The sequence below is a fragment of the Bombina bombina genome, chromosome 4 (genome assembly GCF_027579735.1).
Source record: "Bombina bombina isolate aBomBom1 chromosome 4, aBomBom1.pri, whole genome shotgun sequence".
Taxonomy (NCBI): domain Eukaryota; kingdom Metazoa; phylum Chordata; class Amphibia; order Anura; family Bombinatoridae; genus Bombina; species Bombina bombina.
Window position 1 is genome coordinate 959,795,037 of NC_069502.1, and position 13,993 is coordinate 959,809,029.

Genomic DNA, 13,993 nt, shown 5'->3' on the forward strand with positions numbered 1-13,993 from the left:
TAATAGCAGTAAATTAGAAAGTTGCTTAAAATTGCATGCTGTATCTGAATCTCTGAATCATGAAAGAAAAAAATTGGGTTTCATATCCCTTTAATATCAAGCAATTAACAATTATACTAGTATTGCTTGTTAATATATAATTTCTTATGGTGAGATTTTTGTACAAAATAATTCATGTTAAGTTCTTATGATATTCAAGGTCCTCAACATAGCTGTTATTCTTTATATTATTGGTATAAATATCCACAAATATCCCCATGTTATTCACATATGGTTCCAGCAAGTCTTTTATTCTATAAACATTAGTGGATTTCAACAACAGAGATAATTACTTGTAAAAACACATTTACAAAATATATATTTTTCTGTTATAGCTTAGAGATGAGTGCCAACTTCCAGGGGAAAAATAGGCTAACTGCTAAATCTTAGCTATACAGAAATCTTTATTAATATGTAATTAGAGTTAGGCGATCATTTATGTGACTCTTGCTTTTAAGTGGGGGTGGTGTTAAAAGGTTTCCTATAAAATACTAGGGATCTGCGAATGTCTTGCAACATTCGAAAAATAAAACAAATTTTAACACATTTGTTCGTTTGTTTTGAATTTTGAATGTATATTCTAACATCTATTTAACCCCTTAGTGACCAGAGCACTTTTCCATTTGTTGACCGTTTGGGACCAGGGCTATTTTTACATTTCTGCGGTGTTTGTGTTTAGCTGTAATTTTCCTCTTACTCATTTACTGTACCCACACATATTATATACCGTTTTTACCGCCATTAAATGGACTTTCGAAAGATACCATTATTTTTATTATATCATATAATTTACTATAAAAAAATATAAAATATGATAAAAAAATGGAAAAAAACCCACACTTTTTCTAACTTTAACCCCCAAAATCTGTTACACATCTACAACCACCAAAAAACAACCATACTAAATAGTTTCTAAATTTTGTCCTGAGTTTAGAAATACCCAATGTTTACATGTTCTTTGCTTATTTGCAAGTTAGAGGGCGATAAATACAAGTAGCACTTTGCTATTTCCAAACCATTTTTGTTCAAAATTAGCGCTAGTTACATTGGAACACTGATATCTGTCAGGAAGTCCTGAATATCCCTTGACATGTATATATATATATTTTTTTTTAAAAAGACAACCCAAAATTTTGATCTAGGCCCATTTTGGTATATTTCATGCCACCATTTCAACGCCAAATGCGTTCAAATAAAATAAATCGTTCACTTTTTCACAAACTTTTTCACAAACCTTTTCACAATCTTTAGGTTTCTCACTTAAATTACTTACAAACAGCTTGTGCAATTATGGCACAATTGATTGTAAAAGCTTCTCTGTAGGGTTAATTTTAGCTTAAGTGTAGTGTAGTAGACAACCCAAAGTATTGATCTAGGCGAGTTTTGGTATATTTCATGCCACCATTTCACCGCCAAATGCGATTAAATAAAAAAAAATCGTTCACTTTTTCACAAACTTTAGGTTTCTCACTGAAATTATTTACAAACAGCTTGTGCAATTATGGCACAATGGTTGTAAATGCTTCTCTGGGAACCCTCTCGTGAGTGAACCTGCACCACAAGGGCTCCAAAGAGTTCACAGCTTCATAAATGAAGCCCATTAACTGTTTGATCACTTTAGAAGCTCATTTATATTTATCCCTAATAGGACTCAGCAGAAATACAACAATCTATACTTTGACTTATACTGTGCATAGATGAATAACAGTGTTCTTTTAAGCAGCTGTCACCTTAGTTACTGCAGCCAGTTATAGTAAATCCTAATCCAATGTTTTCTTGCTAATAAACATCCCCCTGGTCACTTCAACACACATTACCTCAGAGCACAGAGCAAAGAGAATGCAAGTTCATGCTTGCTAAGCATCAGGACTTTGATCCTGCTCAGTATCTATATGACTGCCCAGGAATTACTGACAGAGACAGAGATGCATAGTCATTGCTGCAGACTGATCTGGTAAGTAAGTGTCTTCTGTTGTACCCCATTTACAATAAAGACTACAGCTTTTAAATTCTTGCAAAGTGAGGCTTTTTTTTTTTATAATCCCACAAGAGCTCCAGCGCCCCACTAACCATAGATGTCCAGATTTTATAATGTACTTATCTATATTTAGGCATAATAATACCAGTACTACCTACAGGGGCATCAATCAATATGAGGAAAAAAGTGGCCCCTGACCCACAGTCTGCACAATTTATACTCACTTAAAATTAGTACAGATTACATTACAACCCTATATTGGCTAATTATAGCACATAAACAGTTTAACCCCTTAGTGACCAGAGCACTTTTCCATTTTCTGTCCGTTTGGGACCAAGGCTATTTTTACATTTCTGCGGTGTTAGTGTTTAGCTGTAATTTTCCTCTTACTCATTTACTGTACCCACACATATTATATACCGTTTTTCTCGCCATTAAATTGACTTTCTAAAGATACCATTATTTTCATCATATCTTATAATTTATTATAAAAAACAATATCAAATATGAGGAAAAAATGAAAAATAAAACACACTTTTTCTAACTTTGACCTCCAAAATCTGTAACACATCTACAATCACCAAAAAACACCCATGCTAAATAGTTTCTAAATTTTGTCCTGAGTTTAGAAATACCCAATGTTTACATGTTCTTTGCTTTTTTTGCAAGTTATAGGGCCATAAATACAAGTAGCACTTTGATATTTCCAAACCACTTTTTTTCAAAATTAGCGCTAGTTACATTGGAACACTGATATCTGTCAGGAATACCTGAATATCCCTTGACATGTATATATATATTTTTTTTAGAAAACATCCCAAAGTATTGATCTAGGCCCATTTTGGTATATTTCATGCCACCATTTCACCGCCAAATGTGATCAAATAAAAAAAACATCGTTCACTTTTTCCCAAACTTTAGGTTTCTCACTGAAATTATTTACAAACAATTTGTGCAATTATGGCATAAATGGTTGTAAATGCTTCTCTGGGATCCCCTTTGTTCAGAAATAGCAGACATATATGGCTTCTGGGTTGCTTTTTAGTAATTAGAAGGCCGCTAAATGCCGCTGCGCACCACACGTGTATTATATCCAGCAGTGAAGGGGTTAATTAGGGAGCTTGTAGTGTTAATTTTAGCTTTAATGTAGTGTAGTAGACAACCCAAAGTATTGATCTAGGCCCATTTTGGTATATTTCATGCCACTATTTCACCGCCAAATGCGATCAAATAATAAAAAAAAAGGTTAAATTTTTCACAATTTTAGGTTTCTCAATTATATTATTTACAAACAGCTTGTGCAATTATGAAACAAATGGTTGTAAATGCTTCTCTAGGATCCTGTTTGTCCAGAAATAGCATATACGGCTTTGGCGTTGCTTTTTGGTAATAAGAAGGCAGCTAAATGCTGCTGCGTACTGCACTTGTAATATTCCCAGCAGTTAAGGGGTTAATTAGGCTTGTAGGGTTAATTTTAACTTTAGTGTAGAGATCAGCCTCCCACCTGACACATCCCAACCCCTGATCACTCGACCCCCCTCAAACAGCTCACTTCCCTCCCAACCTCACAATTGTCACCGCAATCTTAAGTACTGGCAGAGTACTTAACACAGAGTGGCCCTCTCTGCATCGGTGGCTAAAATAGGGGATTGCAGTGATGCCTCAATATCGAGGCATCACTACAATACCCTGGAAGCGGCTGGAAGTGATCAAGATCGCTTCCAGCTCTTCAAACCCCAGAGGACGTGCCTGGCACGTCCTCGGTCATTAAGGGGTAAAAAGGGACAGGAAAGTTAAAATTAAATGTGAATGATTCAGATAAAGCATGTCATTTTAAGACACTTTTACATTTACTTCTATTTTCAAATGTGCTTCGTTCTCTTAGTATCCCTTGTTGAAAAAGAATACGCACATATCCTACACTAGAGGTAGCTGATGCTTATTGGTGCCTGCACACATTTGTCTTGTGTGATTGGCTAACTAGATGTGTTCAACTAGCTGCTAGCAGTGCAATACTGTTCCTTCAGCAATGGATAGCAAGAGAATGAAGCAAATGTGATAATAGAACTACATTGGAAAGTTGTTTAAAATTGTATGTTCTATCCAAATCATAAAAGAAAATTTTTGAGTTTCCTGTCCCTTTAATAGTTCTTAGTGTCTGGTATTTCACTCACTCTACAAAACTGGTACTTGATGAACATACAACTTGTGTTCAACTAGATATGTACTGATTTATGGGCGTCAACTAGGGGGCCTCTGCCCCCCCCCCCCCCGGATTCCCCCCCACACCTGGATAAAAAACGTCAGGGGAAAAATTTGAATGACCTTTTCTTTTAATTCCCCTAAATGTAGCTCCATTTTAGGGGAATATATAAGTTTGTAAGATTTGCTAATAATATAACAGTGTCAAATGATTTTATAACATTTCTTTTGCAACACAGTGTTTTTTTGCTGATATACACTATGAACCTAAAAATAGCATTATGCCTAAGCAGCATCATAAAAATCATGCATGGATGTCTGCTGATATTTAGGAGAGGGGCAGGAGTTGCTTGTTGTACACTTGTGCATCATTTTTAAAGATAGTGGCTCATTGGTAACAAAAAAGTTTGTGCTTATGCTTGAATACAAAGCCTAAAATTCCAGGCTTTATATATAAAATAGTTCTTATTAAACAATTAAAGTTTAGCCATTAGTTTACTACTGAAAACATATAATTAACTTATACAATATTGAAAGGTTATTTTTTTAGGGGTTTTTTCACTGTTCACCTCTGTTTTGGTCTGTCTCTTTCTTTGTATCATCACATCATTAAGGCCTAGATTTGGAGTTTGGCGTTAGCCGTGAAAACCAGCATTAGAGGCTCCTAACGCTGGTTTTAGGCTAACTCCGGTATTTGGAGTCACTCAAAAAAGGGTCTAACTCTCACTTTTCAGCCGCAACTTTTCCATACCGCAGATCCCCTTACGTCAATTACGTATCCTATCTTTTCAATGGGATCTTTCTAACTCCGGTATTTAGAGTCGTGTCTGAAGTGAGCGTTAGAAATCTAACGACAAAACTCCAGCCGCAGAAAAAAGTCAGTAGTTAAGAGCTTTCTGGGCTAACGCCGGTTCATAAAGCTCTTAACTACTGTACTCTAAAGTACACTAACACCCATAAACTACCTATGTACCCCTAAACCGAGGTCCCCCCACATCGCCGCCACTCGATTAAATTTTTTTAACCCCTAATCTGCCGACCGCCACCTACGTTATACTTATGTACCCCTAATCTGCTGCCCCTAACACCGCCGACCCCTATATTATATTTATTAACCACTAATCTGCCCCCCACAACGTCGCCGCCAACTACCTACAATAATTAACCCCTAATCTGCCGACCGCAAAGCGCCGCCACCTACATTATAGCTATGTACCCCTAATCTGCTGCCCCTAACACCGCCGACCCCTATATTATATTTATTAACCCCTAATCTGCCCCCCTCAACGTCGCCTCCACCTGCCTACACTTATTAACCCCTAATCTGCCGAGCGGACCGCACCGCTACTATAATAAAGTTATTAACCCCTAATCCGCCTCACTAACCCTATAATAAATAGTATTAACCCCTAATCTGCCCTCCCTAACATCGCCGACACCTAACTTCAATTATTAACCCCTAATCTGCCGACCGGAGCTCACCGCTATTCTAATAAATGTATTAACCCCTAAAGCTAAGTCTAACACTAACACCCCCCTAAGTTAAATATAATTTTAATCTAACGAAATAAATTAACTCTTATTAAATAAATTATTCCTATTTAAAGCTAAATACTTACCTGTAAAATAAATCCTAATATAGCTACAATATAAATTATAATTACATTGTAGCTATTTTAGGATTAATATTTATTTTACAGGCAACTTTGTAATTATTTTAACCAGGTACAATAGCTATTAAATAGTTAAGAACTATTTAATAGCTACCTAGTTAAAATAATTACAAAATTACCTGTAAAATAAATCCTAACCTAAGTTACAATTAAACCTAACACTATACTATCATTAAATTAATTAAATAAAATACCTATAATTACCTACAATTAAACCTAACACTACACTATCAATACATTAATTAAATACAATATCTAAAAATAACTACAATGAAATAAACTAACTAAAGTACAAAAAATAAAAAAGAACTAAGTTACAAAAAATAAAAAAATATTTACAAACATAAGAAAAATATTACAACAATTTTAAACTAATTACACCTACTCTAAGCCCCCTAATAAAATAACAAAGACCCCCAAAATAAAAAATGCCCTACCCTATTCTAAATTACTAAAGTTCAAAGCTCTTTTACCTTACCAGCCCTGAACAGGGCCCTTTGCGGGGCATGCCCCAAGAAGTTCAGCTCTTTTGCCTGTAAAAAAAAAATACAATACCCCCCCCAACATTACAACCCACCACCAACATACCCCTAATCTAACCCAAACCCCCCTTAAATAAACCTAACACTAAGCCCCTGAAGATCATCCTACCTTGTCTTCACCTCACCAGGTATCACCGATCCGTCCTGGCTCCAAAATCTTCATCCAACCCAAGCGGGGGCTGGTGATCCATCATCCGGTGGCTGAAGAGGTCCAGAAGAGGCTCCAAAGTCTTCATCCTATCCGGGAAGAAGAGGCGATCCAGACCGGCAACCATCTTGATCCAAGCAGCATCTTCTATCTTCATCCGATGACGACCGGCTCCATCCTGAAGACCTCCACCGCGGACCCATCTTCTTCCGGCGACGTCCAACTGAAGAATGACGGTTCCTTTATGGGACGTCATCCAAGATGGCGTCCCTCGAATTCCGATTGGCTGATCGGATTCTATCAGCCAATCGGAATTAAGGTAGGAATATTCTGATTGGCTGATGGAATCAGCCAATCAGAATCAAGTTCAATCCGATTGGCTGATCCAATCAGCCAATCAGATTGAGCTCGCATTCTATTGGTTGATCGGAACAGCCATTTTTTATTTTGGGGGTCTTTGTTATTTTATTAGGGGGCTTAGAGTAGGTGTAATTAGTTTAAAATTGTTGTAATATTTTTCTTATGTTTGTAAATATTTTTTTATTTTTTGTAACTTAGTTCTTTTTTATTTTTTGTACTTTAGTTAGTTTATTTCATTGTAGTTATTTGTAGGAATTGTATTTAATGTATTTATTGATAGTGTAGTGTTAGGTTTAATTGTAGGTAATTGTAGGTATTTTATTTAATTAATTTAATGATAGTATAGTGTTAGGTTTAATTCTAACTTAGGTTAGGATTTATTTTACAGGTAATTTTGTAATTATTTTAACTAGGTAGCTATTAAATAGTTCTTAACTATTTAATAGCTATTGTACATGGTTAAAATAATTACAAAGTTGCCTGTAAAATAAATATTAATCCTAAAATAGCTACAATGTAATTATAATTTATATTGTAGCTATATTAGGATTTATTTTACAGGTAAGTATTTAGCTTTAAATAGGAATAATTTATTTAATAAGAGATAATTAATTTCGTTAGATGTAAATTATATTTAACTTAGGGGGGTGTTCGTGTTAGGGTTAGACTTAGCTTTAGGGGTTAATACATTTATTAGAATAGCGGTGAGCTCCAGTTGGCAGATTAGGGGTTAATAATTAAAGTTAGGTGTCGGCGATGTTAGGGAGGGCAGATCAGGGGTTAATACTATTTATTATAGGGTTAGTGAGGCGGATTAGGGGTTAATAACTTTATTATAGTAGCGCTCAGGTCCGCTCGGCAGATTAGGGGTTAATAAGTGTAGGCAGGTGGAGGCGACGTTTTGGGGGGCAGATTAGGGGTTAATAAATATAATATAGGGGTCGGCGATGTTAGGGCAGCAGATTAGGGGTACATAGGGATAATGTAAGTAGCGGCGGTTTACGGAGCGGCAGATTAGGGGTTAATAATAATATGCAGGGGTCAGCGATAGCGGGGGCGGCAGATTAGGGGTTAATAAGTGTAAGGTTAGGGGTGTTTAGACTCGGGGTACATGTTATAGTGTTAGGTGCAGACGTAGGAAGTGTTTCCGCATAGCAAACAATGGGGCTGCGTTAGGAGCTGAACGCGGCTTTTTTGCAGGTGTTAGGTTTTTTTTCAGCTCAAACAGCCCCATTGTTTCCTATGGGGGAATCGTGCACGAGCACGTTTTTGAGGCTGGCCGCTTGCGTAAGCAACTCTGGTATCGAGAGTTGAAGCTGCGTTAAATATGCTCTACGCTCCTTTTTTGGAGCCTAACGCAGCCTTTATGTGGACTCTCAATACCAGAGTTATTTTTATGGTGCGGCCAGAAAAAAGCCGGCGTTAGCTTTTCTGGTCGTTACCGACAAAACTCCAAATCTAGCCGTAAGTTTCTTATTTTCCTCTTTTACTTTCCACTGTTCCTTATTCTCGCTATAGCATCTATACCAATCTGGCCCAATTGCTTTGTCAAATGGCTTAACCCCTTAGTGACCAGAGCACTTTTCCATTTTCTGTCCGTTTGGGACCAAGGCTATTTTTACATTTCTGCGGTGTTTGTGTTTAGCTGAAATTTTCCTCTTACTCATTTACTGTACCCACACATATTATATACCGTTTTTCTCGCCATTAAATGGACTTTCTAAAAACACCATTATTTTCATCATATCTTATCATTTACTATAAAAAAAATTATAAAATATGAGGAAAAATGGAAAAAAACACACTTTTTCTAACTTTGAACCCCAAAATATGTTACACATCTACAACCACCAAAAAACACCCATGCTAAATTGTTTCTAAATTTTGTCCTGAGTTTAGAAATACCCAATGTTTACATCTTCTTTGCTTTTTTTGTAACTTATAGGGCCATAAATACAAGTAGCACTTTGCTATTTTCAAACCATTTTTTTTCAAAATTAACGCTAGTTACATTAGAACACTGATATCTTTCAGGAATCCCTGAATATCCATTGACATGTATATATTTTTTTTTAGAAGATATCCCAAATTATTGATCTAGGCCCATTTTGGTATATTTCATGCCACCATTTCACCGCCAAATGCGATCAAATACAAAAAATTGTTCACTTTTTCACAAATTTTTTCACAAACTTTCAGTTTCTCACTGAAATTATTTACATACTGCTTGTGCAATTATGGCATAAATGGTTGTAAATTCTTCTCTGGGATCCCCTTTGTTCAGAAATAGCAGACATATATGGCTTTGGCATTGCTTTTTGGTAATTAGAAGGCCGCTAAATGCCACTGCGCACCACACGTGTATTATGCCCAGCAGTGAAGGGGTTAATTAGGGAGCATGTAAGGAGCTTTTTGGGGTAATTTTAGCTTTAGTGTAGTGTAGTAGACAACCCCAAGTATTGATCTAGGCCCATTTTGGTATATTTCATGCCACCATTTCACCGCCAAATGCGATCAAATTAAAAAAAACGTAAAATTTTTCATAATTTTAGGTTTCTCACTGAAATAATTTACAAACAGCTTGTGCAATTATGGCACAAATGGTTGTAAATGCTTCTCTGGGATCCCCTTTGTTCAGAAATAGCAGACATATATGACTTTGGAGTTGCTTTTTGGTAATTAGAATGCTGCTAAATGGCGCTGCGCATCACACGTGTATTATGGCTAGCAGTGAAGGGGTCAATTAGGTAGCTTGTAGGGAGCTTGCAGGGTTAATTTTAGCTTTAGTGTAAAGATCAGCCTCCCACCTGAAACATCAGACCCCCTGATCCCTCCCAAACATCTCTCTTCCCTCCCCTACCCCACAAATGTCCCCGCCATCTTAAGTACTGGCAGAAACTCTGCCAGTACTAAAATAAAAGGTATATTTGGGCTTTTTTGTGCATTTTTTGTTAGCATATTTACATATGCTTCTGTGTAGGGATCCCCCTTAGCCCCCAACCTCACTGATCCCCCACTAAACAGCTCTCTAACCCTCCCCCTCTGACTTAATGTGCGCCATCTTGGGTACTGGCAGCTGTCTGCCAGTACCCAGTTTAGTGAAAAAAAGCTTTTTTTTAAATAAAATATGTCCCTTTTCTGTAGTGTAGCTTTCCCCCCCCCCAAGACCAACCCCCACCCCTTCCAGATCCCTTAGATGGTTTTTAAAATAAAGTTTATGACATTATTTTTTTACTTTTACTTTTTAACTTTTCTGTAGTGTAGCGGTTCCCACCTGCTCCCGCCCCGTGCACGCGCCCGCCCGCCACCCCCCGTGCACGCGCGCGCGCCCGTGCGCAACCCCGACCCCGATCCCGCCCCCCGTGACGTCACGCGCAACACCGATGGCCGCCCACCCGCCTCCCAATTCGGCTCCCACCCACCAACGATACCGGCCATCGATGTCCGGTGCAGAGAGGGCCACAGAGTGGCTCTCTCTGCATCGGATGGCCATGTATGGTTATTGCAGGATGCCTCCATATCGAGGCATCACTGCAATAACCGGAAAGCAGCTGGAAGCGAGCAGGATCGCTTCCAGCTGCTTTCCACCCCGAGGACGTGCAGGGTACGTCCTCAGGCATTAACTGCCTTTTTTTTGAGGACGTACCCTGCACGTCCTCGGTCATTAAGGGGTTAAAGGGACACTGAACCCAATTTTTTTCTTTCGTGATTCAGATAGAGCATGCAATTTTAAGCAACTTTCTAATTTACTCCTATTATTCATTTTTCTTTGTTCTCTTGCTATCTTTATTTGAAAAAGAAGGCATCTAAGCTATTTTTTGGTTCAGACCTCTGGGCGGCACTTATTTATTGGTGGGTGAATTTCTCCACCAATCAGCAAGAACAACCCAGGTTGTTCACCAAAAATGGGCCAGCATCTAAACTCACATTTTTGATTTTCAAATAAAGATACCAAGAGAATGAAGAAAATTTGATAATAGGAGTAAATTAGAAAGTTGCTTAAAATTGCATGCTCTATCTGAATCATGAAAGAAAAAAATTGGGTTCAGTGTCCTTTTAAGGTAAAAAAAAAGATGTTCTAAAATTCACAGCCATCAAAATCTAATATTAGCTTTAAAAAGACAGATAATCCCTTTATTAACCATTCCCCAGTTTTGCATAACCAACACTGTTATATGAATACACTTTTTACCTCTGTGATTACCTTGTATCTAATAGAAGTAGAGACCTAGACCGGATCCTCCAGTTAAAAGACAAATTTTATTGCGGTTGTTAAAAGAATTTTCACAGCACACATGTAAAACCGGCTGAAGGTGCACCTACAGGCATAGGTAAAAGAATTGAATACTAAGTAAAAAATCACCTAGGAAGGTGGCGCACTAGTGAACAAAATAGTTATTTGATATGAATTTGAAAAATAAAAAAAAAATGAAATGGAATAATAAATAATTGTGTGATTAGGAATAACACAGTTATTGATAATACAATTGTAAAAAAATAATAATATCAGAATAAAAATAAATGTGATTTGAATAAACACAACTCTTGTTGATACCATAATAATATAATCAGTGACAGATATAGTCCATATATTTAGTTCAAAGTTCTTTTGGAAGAATAAGAATCAAAGTCAGAATCCAATTTCAAAGAATATAAGGCAGCTCCACTTGTGGAGAAATATCTGAATTCACCTTGATGATCTGAATCAAAAAGAAAAGGGGTGCCTCATAGTGAAATCCATATGCAATATGGTAAAAGAAAAGAGAGTAAAACTCACAATTTGTGATGGCACTTGTGCAGTGCAAACAGGCAGGCTGACACTTGCAGTAGTCATCTAACTGGATACTTCTCCCGTATTAAGGCGGATCCTGTCTCGGATCTGTCAGCGTCCAAACAGCAATCGCGCAGTTAGTAGTGTAGATTCTACAAAACACTGGTAAAGTGATAAAGTGCAGTTTCTTCCGTGGAAGTAAAAGGCAGACACCTCCGTGAGAAAGGTTAAAATAAAGTTTTAATATTGCAATGCGTTTCTCGACCCAATATTACGGTGGTTTCATCAGGCAAAACATAATAGCAATGGCCAACAATATGTAGGACGCACCTCTAGAGTCATGAGCACTAGATGGGGTGAACATTTTAGAAACTGCAAAAATTTAAAAATTAAACACAGTATCCCCAACCATTGTTTGACGTTGCATTCCAGCAATCCCCACATATACAACTTTCTGCCAATAGATCATATCCCTAAATCCACAGATTACAACAGGTTAGTTAGACTCAGCCAGAGAGAAACTTTTTAGATTCATACGGCTAGATTACGAGTTTTGCGGTAAGCTGAAAAAGCAACATTAACAGGTCCTAACGCTGCTTTTTCACTAGCGCTGCTATTACGAGTCTTGCAGGTTTAGGGGCACCGCACACTTTTTTGGCCTTACCGCAAACCGACTTATGTCAAGTTCGTAAACCATTTTTTCTATGGGACTTCCATAGCACTAGTATTACGAGTTTGTCCTGGGAGGCCAAAAAGTGAGCAGTACACCCTCTAGCTCCAAGATTCCTAACGCATTCTAAAGTCAGTAGTTATGAGTTTTACACTACAGAAGCATAAAACTCATAACTAAAGTGCTAAAAAGTACACTAACACCCATAAACGACCTATTAACCCCTAAACCGAGGCCCTCCCGCATCGCAAACACTATAATAAAAGTTTTAACCCCTAGTCTGCTGCTCCGGACATCGCCGCCACTAGAATAAACATATTAACCCCTGAACTGCTGCACTCCCGCCTCGCAAACACTAGTTAAATATTATTAACCCCTAATCTGCTGCCCCAACATCGCCACCACCTACATTATACTTATTAACCCCTAATCTTCCTCTCCAGACATCACCGCCACCTACATTATATTTATTAACCCCTAATCTGCTGCCCTCAACATCGCCACCACCTACTTACATTTATTAACCCCTAATCTGCCGTCCCCAACGTCACCACCACTACTCTAAGTTTATTAACCCTTTAAACCTAAGTCTAACCTTAACACCCCCTAACTTAAATATAATTTAAATAAATCTAAATAAAATTACTATCATTAACTAAATTATTCCTATTTAAAACTAAATTCTTACCTATAAAATAAACCCTAAGATAGCTACAATATAACTAATAGTTACATTGTATCTAGCTTAGGGTTTATTTTATTTTACAGGCAAGTTTGTATTTATTTTACCTAGGTAGAATAGTTATTAAATAGCTATTAACTATTTAATAACTACCTAAGTTAAATAAATACAAATTTACCTGTAAAATAAAACCTTACCTAAGTTACACTAACACCTAACACTACACTACAATTAAATAAATTACCTACATTAAATACAATTAAATAAATTAAATTAGCTAAATAAAAAAAAAAAACCACTAAATTACAGAAAATAAAAAACAAATTACAAGATATTTAAACTAATTACACCTAATCTAATAGCCCTATCAAAATAAAAAAAAAGCCCCCCAAAATAAAAAAACCCTAGTATAAACTAAACTATCAATGGCCCTTATAAGGGCCTTTTGCGGGGCATTGCCCCAAAGAAATCAGCTCTTTTACCTGTAAAAAAAATACAAACAACCCCCCCAACAGTAAAACCCACCACCCACACAACCAACCCCCAAATAAAAGCCTAACTAAAAAAACCTAATCTCCCCATTGCCCTGAAAAGGGCATTTGGATGGGAATTGTCCTTAAAAGGGCATTTAGCTATATTGCAGGCCCAAAGCCCTAATCTAAAAAATAAACCCACCCAATACACCCTTAAAAAAATCCTAACATTAACCTCTGAAGATTCGCTTACCGGGAGAAGTCTTCATCCAAGCGGCAAGATGTCCTCAACGAAGCCAGCAGAAGTGGTCCTCCAGACAAGCAGAAGTGGTCCTCCAGATGGGCAGAAGTCTTCATCCAGACAGCATCTTCTATCTTCATCCTTCCGGCACGGAGCGGGTCCATCTTCAAGACATCTGACGAGGAGCATTCTCTTTTTACGACGGACTAACGAC

General features: G+C 37.3%; 1 protein-coding gene across 1 annotated transcript in view; it reads left to right on the forward strand.

The window, feature by feature from the left end:
• The first annotated feature begins 1,976 nt into the window (after nt 1-1,976).
• Nucleotides 1,977-13,993, forward strand: part of ENTPD6 (ectonucleoside triphosphate diphosphohydrolase 6) — a 180,898-nt gene continuing 168,881 nt past the window's right edge. The window contains exon 1 of the mRNA XM_053711974.1: nt 1,977-1,993. The gene's annotated coding sequence lies outside the window, so the exon portion shown is untranslated. The remainder of the gene's footprint in view (nt 1,994-13,993) is intronic.